Below are 18,034 nucleotides of genomic sequence, written 5' to 3' on the forward strand. Positions count from 1 at the left end.
GTTAGCCGATATCTCAGCCTGTCATTGGGACTGTCAACTGTGGGGCTATTGCCCAACCTTCCGAAGGGTCACTGACCCGAAACGTTAACTCTGCTTCTCTCTCCACAGATGCTGCCAGACCTGCTGAGTATTGTTTTTATTTCAGATTTCCAGCATCCGCAGTATTTTGCTTCTATTACTCACAAGCCAGGAGACCAGCGCGCAGGCGCAGTGCTGGACTATCTGAAGCATGCGCAGTGTTATTTTAATAGGATTTGGACGAGTGTTGGAGGCGCTTTTGCGGTGGGTGAGAGTCGGACTGAGGCGGAATAGGCGAGGCGGCAGGAGATTGCGGGGATGAATTGGAGGCGTGGGTAGGCTGGGAAGCTTCATAAACACCTGGGGTAGGCTTAAAACCCCGAAAAGAGGTCATAAGCCCTGGGTTTACTTTGCGGTGACAGGCCTGGGGAGCGCCATCCTGTACAAGTCTTGGTGAGGGACAGTGATGGCTTCTGTTAACTGAGATTCCAGCTATTGGGAAAGATTGAACAGGTTGGAGCTTTTTTATTCAGAAAACAGGAGAGTTAGCATTGACGTGATAGAGCTCTTTAAAATTATCAATGCGTTGGACAGGGTAGACAGGAATGTAAGTGAATCCAAATCTAGTGGCCATGAATACAGTTACTAAGAAATGCAAAAGGGGAATAAGGAGAGATTTATTTACTCAGAGTGGGTAGAATGTGGAAGTGATTCAGGCAAAAAAGTTGAGATGCTTTCAAAAAGAAAAAATGAAAACATGAAAGCAAAAGGAATAAAAAGGTCTGCTGAAAGGTTGAGATGAGGTGAATGGGAGCAGAGACATGAGGGGAATAGAATATAAAAGTAGCGATACTTTGTTATAGTTGCACAGGGCATTGGTGAGACCACATCTGGAGTATCGTGTACAGTTTTGGTCTCCTTACTTAAGAAAGGATATGATTGCATTGGAAGCAGTTCAGAGAAGGTTCACTTGACTGATTCCTGGGCTGAGTGGGTTATTTTATGAGGAAAGGTTGGACAGGTTGGATCTGTATTCATTGGCGTTTAGAAGAATGAGAAGTGATCTGCTTGAAACATATAAGATCCTGAGGGGACTTGACAGAGTGGAGGTTGAAAGTATGTTTCCCCTTATGGGACAGACTAAAACTCGGGGGCACAATTTAAAAATAAGGGGTCTTCAATTTAAGGCAGAGATGAGGAGAATTTTTTTTCTCTGAGGGTCGTGAGTCTGTGGAACTCTCTTCCCCTGGAGAGAGGTGGAGGCAGAGTCATTGAATTTGAGTTTTTAAGGTAGAAATAGACAGATTCTTGACAGACAAGGGAGTCAAAGGGTATCGGGTGGGGTGGGGGGGAGGTAAGCAGGAAACTGGAATAAAAACAAAAAGTGCTGGAAATACTCAGCAGGTCTGGCAGCATCTGTGGAGAGAGAAGCAAAGTTAACATTTCAGGTCTGTGAACATCAACGCAAGCTCGAGGAGCAGCACCTGATCTTTAGATTAAACACCTTGCAGACTGAACATGGAGTTCAATAACTTCAGAGCTCGACTGGCCTCTTTAAAAAAAAAATTTTTTTAACCATGTGCCTGCTTTTCATGTAGTCAGAGCTGCTTATTATTCTGCGATTAACACTCTCTCTGTACTAATGCTTTGTCTTTCACCACAAGCATTAACACACACTTTGCCTTTGTCCCAGGACAGCTTTGCTATTTAATCTCTCCTGCCCTATCACACCCCTTCCCCTTTGTTCTCTCCCCCACCCCGCTCCCCTTCACTTGCCTAAAACCTAATTCTTTTCTAACCTTTGCCAGTTCTGATGAAAGGTCACAGACCTGAAACTTTAATTCTGCTTCTCTCCACAGATGCTGCCAGACCTGCTGAGTATTTCCAGCACTTTTTGTTTTTGTTTCAGATTTCCAGCATCCTCAGTCTTTTGCTTTTATTTTAAGCAGGAAACTGGAGTTGAGTCCACAAACAGATCAGCCATGATCGTATTGAATGGTGGAGCAGGTTCGAGGGGTTGAACGGCCTACTCCTGTTCCTAGTTCGTATGTTTGTATCAGCACCTGTACAGACTAGTTGGACTGAATGGCCTGTTTGTGTACTGTGTATTCAATGTCATTCTATGTAATCTACATTTACAGGGGATTAGAAGGGGAGGATTTGCACAGGGGAAACTCAATCCAAACATCACATCAAGATCTGACAGAGCCACTCAATTCATCCGGACCTGAATATCATCAGCCTTTGAATGCGGAAGGAGAAATGTTTGTCTGTTCTGTCTGTGGGAAAAGATTACAAACATCAGTGTGACTGGAAAAACACCGAGACACACACACCCGAGTGAGAGTGTTCCAGTGCACTGACTGTGGAAAGAGCTTTAACCAGTTTCACAGCCTGAAAAAAAATCACACCATTTGCAGCAGGGAGAACCATACACGTGTTGTGTGTAGCCAAGGCTTCAACTGATTGTCCAAACCGTGGAGACACAAGGACACCTGCAACATGGAGAAACCGTGGAAATGTGGGGACTGCGGGAAGGGATTCAATTACCCGTCCCAGCTGGAAACTCATCAGCGCAGTCATACTGGGGAGAGGCCGTTCACCTGCTCCATGTGTGGGAAGGGATTCACTCAGCCAACCCACCTCCTGACACACCAACTTGTTCATACAGATAAGAGGCCCTTTCAGTGTTCTGACTGTGAGAAAAGATTTAAAAGTAAAAATGAGCTGCAACAACACCAACGTACTCACACTGGGGAGAGGCCATTCACCTGCTCCATTTGTGCGAAGGGATTCACTAACCCATCCACCCTGTTGATACACCAGCGAGTTCACACTGGGGAGAAGCCGTTCACCTGCTCCGTGTGTGGAAAGGGATTCACTCAGTCGTCCCACCTCCTGAGACACCAACTTGTTCACACAGATAGAGACCTTTTGAATGTTCTGACTGTGAGAAGAGATTTAAAAGTAAAAATGAGTTGCTGCAACACCAACGTACTCACACTGGGGAGAGGTCGTTCACCTGCTCTGAGTGTGGGAAGGAATTCACTCGATTATCCAACCTTCTGATACACCAGCGGGTTCACACAGGGGAGAGGCAGTTCACCTGCACTGAGTGTGGGAAGGAATTCACTCGATTATCCAACCTTCTGATACACCAGCGAGTTCACACAGGGGAGAGACCATTCATCTGCTCCGTGTGTGGAAAGGGATTCGCAGTGACATCCCACCTCACTGAACATCAACTTGTTCACACTGATAAGAGACCTTTTAAGTGTTCTGACTGTGAGAAGAGATTTAAAAGTAAAAGCAATCTTTTGACACACCAGCGAGTTCACACCGGGGAGAGGCCATTCACTTGCTCTGTGTGTGGGAAGGGATTTGCTAATTCGAACAAACTTCTGAGACACCAGCAAGTTCACAAGTGACTGCAGGGATTGCATTCTGCAGTTGTTGCTGCTGAATTCAGACTGGAATCCTGTTTCCAGTTGGGTTTCTGCAGTGCTCAGTACTAGGCTGCTTGCTTTTCGTGGTATATATCAATAATTTAGACTTAAGTGTGGGGGGCCATGATCAAGAAGTTTGAGACAAAAATTGGTTGTGTGGTTGACAGTGAGAAAGAAAGCTGTAGACTCCAGGAAGATATCAGTAGACTGGTCAGATGGGCAGAAAACTGGCAAATGGAATTCAATCCAGAGAAGTGTGGGGTAATGCATTTGGGGAGGACAAACAAGGATACTTTTCTTTATTAGCATTACAGCAGGGAGATTATGCTAGAACTGTATAAACACTAGTTAGCTTCAGCTCCCCGCACCCGCCCCCCCCACCCCACAGCTAGAGAACTGCGTACAGTTCTGGTCTCCACATTAATCAACTATAGAGTAAGACTCGATCAATTAATATTTAATTAGCATAACACTAAAGCCAATTTGATTTAACATATAATTACAGTCAGTGTTCAATTTAGTTTAGTTTAGTTTAGAGATACAGCACTGAAACAGGCCCTTCGGCCCACCGAGTCTGTGCCGACCATCAACCACCCATTTATATTAATCCTACACTAATTCCATATTCCTACCACATCCCCACCTGTCCCTATATTTCCCTACCACCTACCTATACTAGGGGCAATTACTAATGGCCAATTTACCTAGCAGATCTATTAATCAGATCTAGGGGATAAAGTTAATTAAGAAGGGTTAGTGACAATAAAGGGTTCTGAATTTTTCAGTAAATTAAAATTTGAAATATGCAGATAATAAAAGTTAAGTAAAAATTTAACTTCCTATAAAATGAAGTTACACCCGCACAAAGGAAGCAGCTGACTGGTGAGTAGCTGATGAATCTTTATATAAATCTTAAGTTTATTCTGGTTAAGTCAATTAATAGTCTAATAAATAAAGGTGTGATAGGGCATCTTAGTCCAATGGAGTGTACATCCTGTTCCATGTGGGAACTCAAAGACACTTCTTGTGTCCTGGACAACCACATGTGTAGGAAGTGTTGTCAGCTGGAGCAGCAGGAAGCAAAAACTGATAGAAAATGATACAAAAATTAGTTGTGCGGTTGACAGTGAGAAAGAAAGCTGTAGACTCCATGAAGATATCAGTAGACTGGTCAGGTGGGCAGAAAATTGGCAAATGGAATTCAACCCAGAGAAGTATGGGGTAATGCATTTGGGGAGGACAAACAAGGCAAGGGAATGCACAGTGAATGGTAGGATCCTGCAAAGTGTAGAGGAACAGAAGGACTTTGGAGTACAGGCATATGGGATACTAGTTGAAAGGTGTTTTTGCGACTGGAAGGCTGTTTCCAGTGGGCTTCCGCATGGCTCAATACTATATCAATGTCAGTATATATCAATGATTTAGACTTTAACATAGGGGGCATGATTAAGATGTTTGCAGCCTTGTGGCTGATAGTGAGAAAGAAAGCTATAGACTGCAGGAAGATAACAATGGACTGGTCAAGTAATCAGAAAAGAGGCAAATGGAGTTCAATCCGGAGACGTGTGAGGTAATGCATTGGTGGAAAGCTAACTAGGCAAGGGAATACAATATTACTGGTAGAATACTGAGAAGTGTAAAGGACGGAGAGACCTTGGAGTACATGTCCACTGATCCTGAAGATAGCGGGACAGGTGGATAAGGTGGTTAAGAATGCTTACCTGATACTTTTCTATATTAGCCAAGGCATAGAATATATGAGCAGCGAGTATTTCTAGCACTTTCTGTTGATGAAGCATCACAGACCTCAAATATTAACTCTGCCCCCACAGATGCTGCCAGATGTGCTATTTCCAGCATTTTCTGTTTTTATTATAAGAGCAGGGAGGTTATGCAAGACCTGAATAAAATACTAGATAGACCATAGCTAGAGTACTACGTACAGTTCTGGTCATTGCATTGTAGGAAAGATGTGATTGCAACAGAGAGGGTGCAGAGGAGATTTATGAGGATGTTGGCAAGACTGGAGAATTTTGACTATGATGTAAGATTGGATAGGCTGGGGTTGCTTTCTTTGGAACAGAGGAGGCTGAGGGGAGATTTAATTGAGGTGAAAAAATTATGAGGGGCCTAGACAAGAGTGGATAGGAAAGACCTGTTTCCCTTAACCGAGGGGTTAATAGCCATCAGAAGGATTAGAGGGGAATGGAGAAATCATTTCAGCCAGAGAGAGCTGGGGGGGATCTGGAACTCACTGTCTGAAAGGGTGGTAGAGGCAGAAAATCTCATATTTAAAATAAAAATTGGATATGAACTTGAAGTGCCGTAACCTACAGGGCTAGAGCCCAGAGCTGGAAAGTGGGATGAGGCTGGATAGCTCTTTTTCAGCCGATACAGAAGTGATGGGCTGAATGGCCTCCTGTGCTATAAATTTTCCATGTTTCCGTTTTGATAATGGAAGTTTGTCTCTGCTGATGATAACCCCTCTAACAAGGATGAAGTTTTATTTCTGGATAGTTTTGAAATAAATCAGCCTTGTTTTAAACACATTGTTGTAGTTTTTCTCTTTCCCACCTGCGTGTTTAACATTACCTGGCTGGAGCACAGAAAGGACAATCTGAGGGGGGGAGGATCGTACGGCAGAAACAGAACTTCAGCCTGAACGCATTCCTTCAGGGACACGCTGAGAGGGACAAACAGCACTTGTTCTTTCTCATCTCTCAAACAGACAGCAAAGTCTGCACGTGGGCTAATCCCAAGGCCTGCAAGAAATATGTCTCCGCTGCTCCTTTCCATGGTTCAGAGCTCCTAGGCATAGAGCAGGAGGCTCCCTTACAACTGCGTTTCAAGTCAGGAAGAACAATGGTGAATGCTGGAAACATGTTGTCAAATCAGAGATTGATGAAAAACTGTGATCTGTTCCTGACTGAAAGTGAAATAATAGGTTTAAGTTTCCAGTCTGAGAATGACTGGTAATTATTCTATGAAGATTTAATGTATTTGTGTGAGAGTCCTGACTCTACCATTTTAAAGCAGACGTTAGCTTATTTAAAATAAACAGATTAAAGTCTGTTGTTATGGTTAAGTGAGAAGGGGAAGAAGGGCTTCCCTCTTTTCCCTCCTTGTTAGACCACAACAGGTTTAATTCTTTCTTGAAGTGGATGTACTGGCCAAAAATAATAACGCGCCAACTTTCACACACACACTAGAGGTTTATACACACAAATCGGTTACAGAGTGGGGAAAGATTGATTGGGCGTGTTCAATGTTAGGGTCTGAAGTTCTGTTAATGGATGATAAATACCTGGTAGTTTAAGATATAGGGCGAACAGGTGTTGGGTGTTAACCAGTTAATTGTATTCAAGTGTATACATATAAAGAAGAGCCAGCCAGCACTGGTTGGTGGTGGTGTTTGGAGAGCAGAAGTAAGCTCTGTGACAAGCAATAAAAAATCTCCACCAAAGCATCCTAGTCTCAGTGTCTTCTTCACAAACAGGCTTGGATATTTCTGTAACATTGGTAGCAAAGACTGGTTGCTTGAAAGTGAAGATTGGAAATTAAGACTTGTTTTCAGACAAGAGATTAGAATTGGAGGGTTTTTTTGAGAAAGCTGTATTTGGAATTTTCTTTGAAGAAAGATGACTGAAACCAAGTGTAAGGGGTCGGGATATGATTTTCCACCGCTGTTTTGTGAAGCTGAACCTTACGATCAATGGAAGAATGAAGTTGATATATGGACACGGGTTACATCTTTACCTAAAAGGAAGCAAGGAATGGCCTTTGCATTTTCTCTTCCCGCCAGAAGCAAGACGGGCAAAGTGTTCTCGGAGATGGCGGTTCACCATTTGAACGATGAGGAAGGTTTGGACATACTCTTGAAATTTATGCATAAAATTTACATGAAAGATGATTTATTGAGTGCTATGAGGCATGGTCAGACTTTGATAAATTTAGAAAAATGGATCGTCCATAGAAGAATATATTATGGAATTTAACCAACTATATGCAAGGTTGCAGCGATTTGGCTTGGAAATTCCTAGATCAGTACTTGCCTTCAAATTAAATAAAAACAAGAACTGCTGGAACCACTCAGCAGGTCTGGCAGCATCTGTGAAAAGAGAAACAAGAAATGCTGGAACCACTCCATTATCCCGTGTCCATATATCAACTTCATTCTTCCATTGATCATAAGGTTCAGCTTCACAAAACAGCGGTGGAAAATCATATTCCGACCCCTTACACTTGGTTTCAGTCATCTTTCTTCAAAAAAAATTCCAAATACAGCTTGCCTTCAAATTGTTGGATTGTGCAAGGGTATCGAACGTGGATAGACATTTGGTATTTACCGGAGTTAGATTCAAAGAAAAAGATACGCTATTTGATCAGATGTCTGATGCCCTAAAAAAAAGTTCTAGGAAAACATTCCTTTCTGGCTGCTTTCATGGCGCAGATGGGCTCTTTAGCAGTGACACCGAAAGTGGAGGCTGGCAGCATTTCAAGGCCGTTCAAGTATGGGGCCCAAGCGATAGTACGAAAGGAGAAATACACACAAAACAAATGAGGATCGAGGCCCTTTTGGCAGCTATAACAGACGGCAGAAATTGGGCAATTATGACAGAAGGATGAACCCCAGGTATTCCAAGGGGTGATCAACAGGTGTTTCCGATGTGACTCAAAGTATCACTATGCATTGCATTGTCCAAAAAGGATAACAGGTTCTTTGAGATGATACATGACGTGGAAGGCGAGGATGACACTACTGATCAATCAAAAGGAATTGTACTGGTCACAAGAAGCTTCAGTCCAGTAATAAGTATCCTAGTCGCAGATGCGTTCAATTGTGCAGTACTAGACAGTGGTGTACGTCCACAGTATGTGGAGTGGACTGGTTAAGGTGTTATATGAATTCTTTAAGTAAGGAAGACCAAAATAAGGTCAAAAATACGATAGCTCTACCTGTTTCAGGTTTGGGGATGACAACACGTTGAAATCACTAAAAAGAGTGGTAATTCCGTGTAAATTAGCAGGGGTAAACCATTTTAGAGTCGTCATACAGCATAGAAACAGGTCCCTCGGCCCACCACGTCCATGCCGACCATAATGCCTATCTACACTAATCACACCTGCCTGCATTAATTCCATATCCCTCTCCGCCTTGCTCATTCAAGTACCTGTCCAGATGCTTCTTAAATGTTGCTACTGTTCCTGCCTCCACCATCTCCTCTGGCAGCTCATTCCAGGTACCCATTATTCTTTGTGTGAAAAATGTACCCCTTTGATCCCCTTTAAACCTCCTCCCTCTCACTTTAAATCTATTCCCTCTAGTTTTAGTCACCCCAACCATGGGAAACAGACTCTGGCTATCTACCCTATCTATGCCTCTCATAATTTTATATACGTCTATCATGTCCCCTCTCAGCCTCCTTTGCTCCAGGGAAAACAGACCCAGCCTATCCAATCTCTCTTTATAACTCAAGCCCTCCAAAGCAGGCAACATCCTTGTGAATCTTTTCTGCACCCTCTCTGGCTTAATCACATCTTTCCTGTAGTGCGGCGACCAGAACTGCACACACTGCTCCAAGTGCGGCCTAACCAACGTTATGTACAACTGTAACATGACGTCCCAACTCTTGGACTCAATGCCTCGGCCAATGAAGGCATGCATGCCATACGCCGCTTTCACCACCCTGTCTACCTGTGTTGCCACTTTCAGGGAACTATGTACTTGCACCCCAAGGTCTCTCTGCTCAACAACACTCCCCAGGGCCCTGCCATTCACTGTATATGTCCTGCCCTGGTTTAACTTCCCAAAATGCATCACTTCACACTTGTCTGTGTTAAATTCCATTTGCCAATCCCTTGCCCACTTTCCCAGTTGATCTATATCCTTTTGTAACCTTAGACAACCTTCTTCGCTGTCCACTATACCACCAATTTTGGTGTCATCTGCAAACTTACTAATCATGCCCCCTATTCACATCCAAGTCATTAATATATATGACAAACAACAGAGGGCCCAGCATTGATCTCTGCGGCACACCACTGGTCACCGGCCTCCAATCTGAAAAACAACCCTCCACTACCACCCTCTGCTTCCTATCACCAGCCAATTTTGTATCCAATTGGCTAGCTCACCTTGGATCCCATGTGTTCGAACCTTCCGGACCAACCTACCATGCGGGACCTTGTCACACGCCTTGCTTAAGTCCATGTAGACAACGTCCAATGCCCTGCCCTCGTCAATCCTCTTGGTCATCTCCTCAAAAAACTCAAATTCGTGAGACATGATTTCCCACTGCTGACTATCCCTAATCAGACCATGCCTTTCCAGATGCATATAAATCCTGTCTCTCAGAATCCCTTCCAATAACTTTTCCACCACTGATGTAAGGTTCTTCCACAGTAGAACAATCTGTAGTCTAATTCCAGCAGTAAGTGATGCTTTCCTTCCGTCAGCGAATTTCAACAATTAACGACTCGCAAACACTTTTTAAATGAATCAATTTGACTTGAGTTTTTGAGGGATAAAAGCTTTTCACAGTCTAACTTCCCTTCCTTCAGTTTAAATTATCAGAGATCTCTGTTTCAGCTTGACTATTTTTGGAATTTTGAGAGATAATAACTAAACAGACTAAAATTCCTTCCTTCAGCTTAAATGGCTAAGAGCTTTTTTTTCAGGTGCTAACACCAGCTGTTTGTGTTCTGATAGAACAGACTGTCTTCAACTCAAAAGCCAGTTCAAAATTGAATTGTAACAAATGTATCCCTTGATGCTTAATCCAAGTGACTGTATCCATGGTAACGAGAATGCACCCTTTGAATCGCAGTCTCCAAATGGCTGTATTCAAGGCAATGAAAATACACCTTTTCGGTAACTCTGGAGGCCTGCTGGTTCTTAAAGCAGTACGGCTCCTTTTCCAGCCTTAAAGACAAACTGCATATTCCCCAGAGGAAAAAAACTACAGGACAATGATAATGGTTATTCGAGCGCAGCAGGGTTCATTATATTTTTGGTGGGAAGAAATGATAAATGTTGTCCGTTAGCCTTGGAATCAACGAAAATAAGGAGGATAGTTAAAAGCACCTTAGTTGCCGACACACTTGCACTGATAGAAGTGATAGATATGGGTATATTGAGTATTTTAAAGGAACTCTTATATAAGGGGCAATTGGAGAAAAGTTTTCCTGTGGAATGCTACATAGATAACCATTCTCTCTGGGGCAATGTCCATTCGACAAAAAGTGTCGCAGCAAAGAGGTGGAGGTTTGATCTCGCGAGTCCTCCCAAAATGCATCACCTCACACTTCTCAGGATTAAATTCCATTTGCCACAGCTCCGCCCATCTTACCAGCCCATCTATATCGTCCTGTAATCTAAGGCTTTCCTCCTCACTATTTACGACACCATCAACTTTCGTGTCATCTGCGAACTTACTGATCATACCTCCTATACTCACATCTACATCATTAATGTACACTACAGACTCGGAGGGCGGAGTTCCAGAGCGGTGAATATATAAAAAAAAACTTACCTCGGGGATTCTTGGAGCAGACTCGGAGGGCGGAGTTCCAGAGCGGTAAGTATAAAAAACTTACCTCGGAGATTCTCGGAGCAGACTCGGAGGGCGGAGTTCCGGAACAGTAAGTTACCTCGGGTGGGGAAAAAACTGAAAAAGTAACGTCACAGGAAAGCTGTGACCTGATTGGCTGATAGGGAAGTGGAGATTAATCCAGTCCCTCAGAACTTTTTCCAATAGTTTCCCAACCACTGATGTTAGACTCACCGGCCTGTAATTACCTGGTTTATCCATGCTACCCTTCTTAAATAATGGTACCACATTCACTGTCGTCCAATCTTCTGGTACCTTTCATGTGGCCAGGGAAGGTTTGAAAATTTGTGTCAGAGCCACTGCAATCTCCTTCCTTGCCTCACATAACAGCCTGGGATACATCTGATCTGGACCAGGGGATTTAGCCACTTTTAAGCCTGCTAAAACAGCTAATACTTCCTCCCTTTCAATGCTAATATGTTCAAGTATATCACAATCCCCCTCCCTGATCTTTACACCTACATTGTCCTTCTCCATAGTGAACACAGATGAAAAGTAATCATTTAAAACCTCACCTATGTCCTAGGGCTCCACACACAGATTGCCACTTTGGTCCCTAATGGGCCCTACTCTTTCCCTGGTTATCCTCTTGCCCTTAATATGCTTTTAAAATGCCTTAGGATTTTCCTTTATCTTGCCCGCCAGTGTTTTTTCATGTCCCCTCTTCGCTCTGAGGATGGGAATTTTTGTAGAGCCACCTCCTCCTGATAGTTGTTTAATTATCCACCACCATTCAGTGAGCGAGTGTTTCACTCTGATTAAATTAATCTGGGACTGTTACTATGAAATATTCACTCCTGCATGGTCCCACAAACACACCAACTGACTGGTTCCACATATGTTTCTGTAGGATTGCTTTGTAAAGCTGGGCTCATGAACAGAATGATCCCAAATTGAATTTCTTAAAGGGGAGAGCCCTCAGTTTTCAACATAATAATAAAAGCAAAATACTGCAGATGCTGGAAATCTGAAATAAAAACAAAAAGTGCTGGAAATACTCAGCAGCTCTGGCAGCATCTGTGGAGAGAGAAGCAAAGTTAACGTTTCCGGTCTGTGACCTTTCATCAGAACCGGCAAAGGTTAGAAAAGAATTAGGTTTTAAGTATATGAAGGGGGGGGGGGGGGGGGCGGGGTGGAGGGGAGAGAACAATAGGGTAGTGTTTAATAGGGCAGAGGGCAGGAGAGATTAAATAACAAAGCTATCCTGGGACAAAGGCATGAGTGTGTTTTCAGCATTCTCTGAACTTTCCCACCAGTTCCAGAAGTTTTGCTCAGAATCTAATAAAGGTCAATTAGGGAAAGTTCCCAATGATATATGTTTTTTGACTGGTTGCAGAAATCTGCGCCTGTGCTCCCCTCCCCCAGCACTGCCTGTGAGGAGAAGTAGATGGTTTAAAACAGCCGTGACTGGAGAGATCCCAAGGGAAGGGAGCAAACAGCAGCCTCCTTCCAGCAGCAACATCGCTTTGGCAGCAGGTCCACAGATGGACTCAGATTGAGTCTGGTCCAAGTTCAGGAGAGCCGGGGGCTGTTTGTAAGAGGTGGGATGGAGCAGGAACATGGAGTGAGTGGGGGAAGGGAGAGGCCATTCTCAGGCAGTGTGTGGAGAGGGAGACAGAATGGGAAGAAGCTGCTATTGAAAATCATTGAAAACCATGTGTCTGCTTTTCATGTCGTCAAAGCTGCTCATTTATTTATTTATTTTGAGATACAGCACTGAAACAGGCCCTTCGGCCCACCGAGTCTGTGCCGACCAACAACCACCCATTTATACTAAAAATACAGTAATCCCATATTCCCTACCACCTACCTACACTAGGGGCAATTTACAATGGCCAATTTGCCTATCACCTGCAAGTCTTTGGCTGTGGGAGGAAACCGGAGCACCCGGCAAAAACCCACACAGTCACAGGGAGAACTCGCAAATTCCACACAGGCAGTACCCAGAATCGAACCCGGGTCCCTGGAGCTGCAGGGCTAACCACTGTGCCACTGTGCTGCAATTAACAGTCTCTCTGGACTAATGTTTTGTCTTTCACTGTAAGCATTATCACACACTCATGCCTTTGTCCCAGGACAGCTTTGTTATTTAATCTCTCCTTCCAAACAGCTGCTGTTTGCTCCCTTCCCCTTCGTTCTCTCCCCCACCCCCTTCCCTTCACTTGCTTAAAACCTAATTCTTTTCTAATCTTTTCCAGTTCTGATGAAAGGTCACTGACCTGAAACGTTAACTTTGCTTCTCTTTCCACAGATGCTGCCAGACCTGCTGAGTATTTCCAGCACTTTTTGTTTTTGTTTCTGATGAGGGACTCGCTCACTTAGAGTCGCGAACCCCATCCCTCAGTCGCTCTGACCGGTTGGAGGACACATCACCCACAGGATCCTCCAGGCCCACCCCCACTCTTCCTATTGGCCCTGAGGCCCCAGGCGGGCAGTGTAACCTGAGCATGCGCGGCATGTCGGGGCTGAGGCAGAGAGTGCGGTTCCAGCTAGTGGGTTAATAAAACCAAGATGCATTTTGGGAGGAAGATTGAGGAGAGACAAAAATATACTAAATGGTACAATTTTAAATGGACTGTGGGATCAGAGAGACTTGGAGGTGTATGTACACAAATCTTTGAAGGCGACAGGACAAAGTGATAAAGCTGTTTAAAAAGCAGATCCGATCCTTGTCTTTATTAATAGAAGCAGAGAGTACAAAGGCAATAGTTACATTGCAAAGGTAAACCTTTATAAATCACTAGTTAGATCTCAGCTAGAGTAATGTGTCCAGTTCTGGGTGCCAGACTTTAGAAAGGACATCAAGGCCTTGCAGAGGGTGCAGAGGAGATTTACTAGAATGATACCAGGGATGAGGGATTTCAGTTCTCTGGAGAAGCTGGGATTGTTCCCTTGACAGCAGAGAAGGTTAATGGGAAATTTAATAGAGCTGTTCGAAATTCTGAGGGGTTTTCATTGAGTAGACAGGGAGAAACTGTTTGCACCAGCAGGAGGGTCAGTAGTCAGAGGACACAGATTTACAGTAGTTAGCACCGCAGCCTCACCGCTCCAGCGACCCGGGTTCAATTCTGGGTACTGCCTGTGTGGAGTTTGCAAGTTCTCCCTGTGTCTGCGTGGGTTTCCTCCGGGTATTCCGGTTTCCTCCCACATGCCAAAAGACTTGCAGGTTGATAGGTAAATTGGCCATTAGCAATTGCCCCTAGTATAGGTAGGTGGTAGGGAAATATAGGGACAGGTGGGGATGTGGTAGGAATATGGAATTAGTGTAGGATTAGTATAAATGGGTGGTTGATGGTCGGCACAGACTTGGTGGGCCGAAGGGCCTGTTTCAGTGCTGTATCTCTAAATTAACTAAACTAAACTAAACTAAAATAAATAAAGGTAAGGAGAAATGTTTTTAAGCAGGGAGTTGTTCTGATCTGGAATGCACTGCCTGAAAGGGCAGAGGAAGCAGATTCAATAAAAGCTTTCAAAGGGAATTAGATAAAATCTTCAAAGGGAAAATATTCCAAAGCTACGGAGAAAGAGTAAGGGAATGGGACTAATTGGATTGCTCTTTCAGAGAGCCAACACAGGCACGATGGACTGAATGGCCTCCTTCTGTGATGTATGATACACGAAATGGTGAGGCAGCATCTGTATAAGAAGGAGAAATGCTGAGAGGTCAGGGAGAGATCATCACCAAATCTGGGAGAGATTACAATGGACAGGGAAGGCCAGAGTGTTGGAGGAGGGGGAGAGAGCACATACACCCAGCCAGAGTCAGCACCTTCAGGGGAGGAGAGAAGTTGTCTGAAAAGAAAAATGTTGGACTTGGTGAGATAGGTTTGGATTTCAGCACAGGGAGGAGGGAATGTGCTATGTCAGGGATTTACAATGAGAGATGAAAGAATGTTACATAGAAACTAGAATTGTCTGTTATGAATTTCTATCCTGTACTTAGTGATGACTTTTGTAAACTCCTTTTACAGGGCATGAGAAGCAGAGATTGGCAGATGGGGAAAACCAAACCAAAACATCACGTTAGGATCTAACAGAGTCACTCAATTCATCCGAACCTGAATATCATTGGTCTTTGAATGTGAAAGGAGAAACGTTTGTCTCTTCTGTCTGTGGAAGACGATTTCAAACATCAGTGTGATTGGAAAAGCACCGTGACACACACACCCGAGTGTCCCAGTGCACTGACTGTGGATAGAGCTTTAACCAGTTACACAGCCTGGACAAACGGCTTCAACTGGTTGTCCAACCTAGAGAGAAACAAGGACACTTGCACCACGGAGAAACCATGGAAATGTGGATCTGTGGGAAGGGATTCAGTTGTTCATCCCAGCTGGAAACTCATAGGTGCAGTCACCAGTCACCCACAGGGGAGAGCCATTCACCTGCTCCATGTGTGGGAAGGGATTCGCTCCGTCAGCTAGCCTCCAGTTGCACCAGTCAGTTCACACTAATGAGAGGCCTTTTAATTGCTCTGACTGTGGGAACCGCTTTAAAATCTCACCAGATCTAATTAAATAACAGCGTGTTCACAGTGACGAGAAACCGTTCATTTGCTCTCACTGTAAGAAGAGGTTCAGACAGTCATCTCACTTCATTCAACATCAGCAATTTCACAGTGGGGAGAGACCACTTACCTGCTCCAAGTGTGGGAAAGGATTCACTTCATCCAATCTGCTGACACACCAGTGAGTCCACACTGGGGAGAAGATATTCACCTGTTTCGTGTGTGGGAAGGGATTTTCTCAGTCATCCAACCTGCTGACACACCAGCAAGTTCACACTGGGGTGAAGCCATTCACCTGCTCTGTGTGTGGGAAAGGATTTGCTCGATCATCTCACTTGCTGACAAACCATGGAGTTCAAATGTGAGGGCAGGGTTTGGATTCTGTAGTTAATCACACCCTTTGTTTGTTTCTGTTAATAACCCCTATAACTGTGCTGGAGTTCAATATTCTGGATCTCTGTCAAATAAATCAATTGTGGTGTAAATATGGTGTATTGTGTTCTATATTTCTCCACTTTAAGAGGAGACTAATTGATGTCCTGTTACCGACTACTCCTTTTTTGGGACAATTTTCCTTTCTAACTCTAGATTATTTCAGTTCTCATACCTTCAGTTACTCTAATAGACAAGTCCTAGCTCCACAAAACTTTCAGAGTGCCTCTCCTGGCCTTGGTATCCGGGGAAGGTATTGGTAACATACACGGGATCAGTAAAGACAAAACCCATTCTGTAAGTCACTTTCAGCTACTGGACTTAGTATGTGTCTCACAGCATCTCTCTCACCTCTGATGTGTGAATAGAGCATCATGCCTGCAAACCAGGTTTAAATTTAATTTCACTCAGGAAATACATTTAACAGGAGCTTGAAGGCTGATGAGACTCTGTTAAGCTGCCAGTGTGCTGCTGAGATTAGAAAGAGTAGATGTACAATGGGACCTGGGTGTCCTTGTCAATAAGTCACTGAAAGCTAACGTGCAGGTGCAGCAACAATTAGGAAGGCTAATAGTATATTAGCCTTTATCGCAAGAGGATTTGAGTACAGGAGCAGTGAAGTCTTGCTTCAATTGTATAGAACCTTGGTTAGACCGCACTTGGAATGCTATGTGCAGTTTTGGTCCCCTTACCTTAGGAAGGATATTATTGCCACAGAGGGAGTGCAACGAAGGTTCTCCAAACTTGTTCCCGGGATGGTGGGACTGTCCTATGAAGAGAGATTGGGAATCTAGGCCTGTATTCTCTAGAGTTTCATTGAAACTTACAAAATATTTAAAGAGATAGACTGGGTAGATGCAGCTAAGATGTTTCCCCTGGTTGGGGAGTCTAGAACCAGGGGACACAATTTCAAAATAAGGGGGAAGCCACTTAGGACAGAGATAAGGAGAAATTTCTTTACTCAGAGGGTTGTGAATCTTTGGAATTCTCTACCCCAGAGGGCTGTGGAAGCTCAGTCATTGAGTATGTTTAAAGCAGAGATTGACAGATTCTAAATACAAATGACATAAGCGGGAAAAAGGCATTGAAATGGATGATCAGCCATGATCATATTGAATGGCAGAGCAGGCTCGATGGGCTGCTCCTATGTTCCTACTGCTCTGCATTTTGCTTGCAATGGAAAATGACTGAACCTTTGTCCCAGTGTAACCTTTGCTGTTATGAAATGTGGGTGTAGATTAATGAGCCGCACATCCTTGCTCATGTCTGCTGCAATTGTGTAGAAAGGGGATATGTAAAGAGATGGTCTTTGTATGGAGATGTGAAATAAGGAAACAGCATCTGTGTGTGATAATGACACAGCCTAGTGCCCACAGTCAGAGCAATGCACATATCCTTGTGGTTATGGTTTGAGCAGGGCCAGATCATTAATGTAGTTAAGAAGTTAAATATAAATATCGTCATTGTAGCTGCAACTTGTTAGATCAGACCTGGGGAGAGGAGAATTCTGAATCCACTGTATTATCTCTGCTCTCCGGATCGGGTGACTATACTCTGTCTGTATTATTGCAGTGCTGTTAATAAAGGCAGTAAAGAGACAATCTGTTATCGTGAGCTTGATTATTTGGTGGCTGAAACCACAAGATTGAATATTTAGAGTCAACAAGATGAACAAGGAAACACAGCACCACCCAATACTCCAGCTCAATATTAGGGGAAAGTTTGTTATCTAATACCTTGAGTGGACAGAATAGAGAAAGAAACCCTCAAATTGTTTGTACATGTCTTTCAAAATTACTGACAGGTTCCAAATGTCAGTTTCCATTACTTTGAAGTCAATGAAAGGTGAGAGAGTGGTTATGCTAGAACTGTACAAAACATCACTGCTGCAGTACTGTATACAGTTCTGGTCACTGCATTACAGGAAGGATGTGATCATGAGAAAGGGTACAGAAGAGATTTATGAGGATTTTGCCAGGACTGGAGAATGACAGCTATGAGGAAAGATTGGACAGGCTTGG

The 18,034-nt window shown here is 43.8% G+C and overlaps 1 long non-coding RNA gene across 1 annotated transcript; it reads left to right on the top strand.

Annotated features, from left to right (window-relative positions):
• Positions 1–249: 249 nt before the first annotated feature.
• LOC137351836 (uncharacterized) lies at positions 250–17,502 on the top strand. Its single transcript, XR_010969584.1, has 3 exons — positions 250–282; positions 10,948–11,105; positions 15,046–17,502. It is a non-coding gene; the product is annotated as an uncharacterized lncRNA (long non-coding RNA).
• The last annotated feature ends 532 nt before the right edge of the window (positions 17,503–18,034 follow it).

Source organism: Heterodontus francisci, chromosome 36 (assembly GCF_036365525.1).
Source record: "Heterodontus francisci isolate sHetFra1 chromosome 36, sHetFra1.hap1, whole genome shotgun sequence".
Classification (NCBI taxonomy): Eukaryota; Metazoa; Chordata; class Chondrichthyes; order Heterodontiformes; family Heterodontidae; genus Heterodontus; species Heterodontus francisci.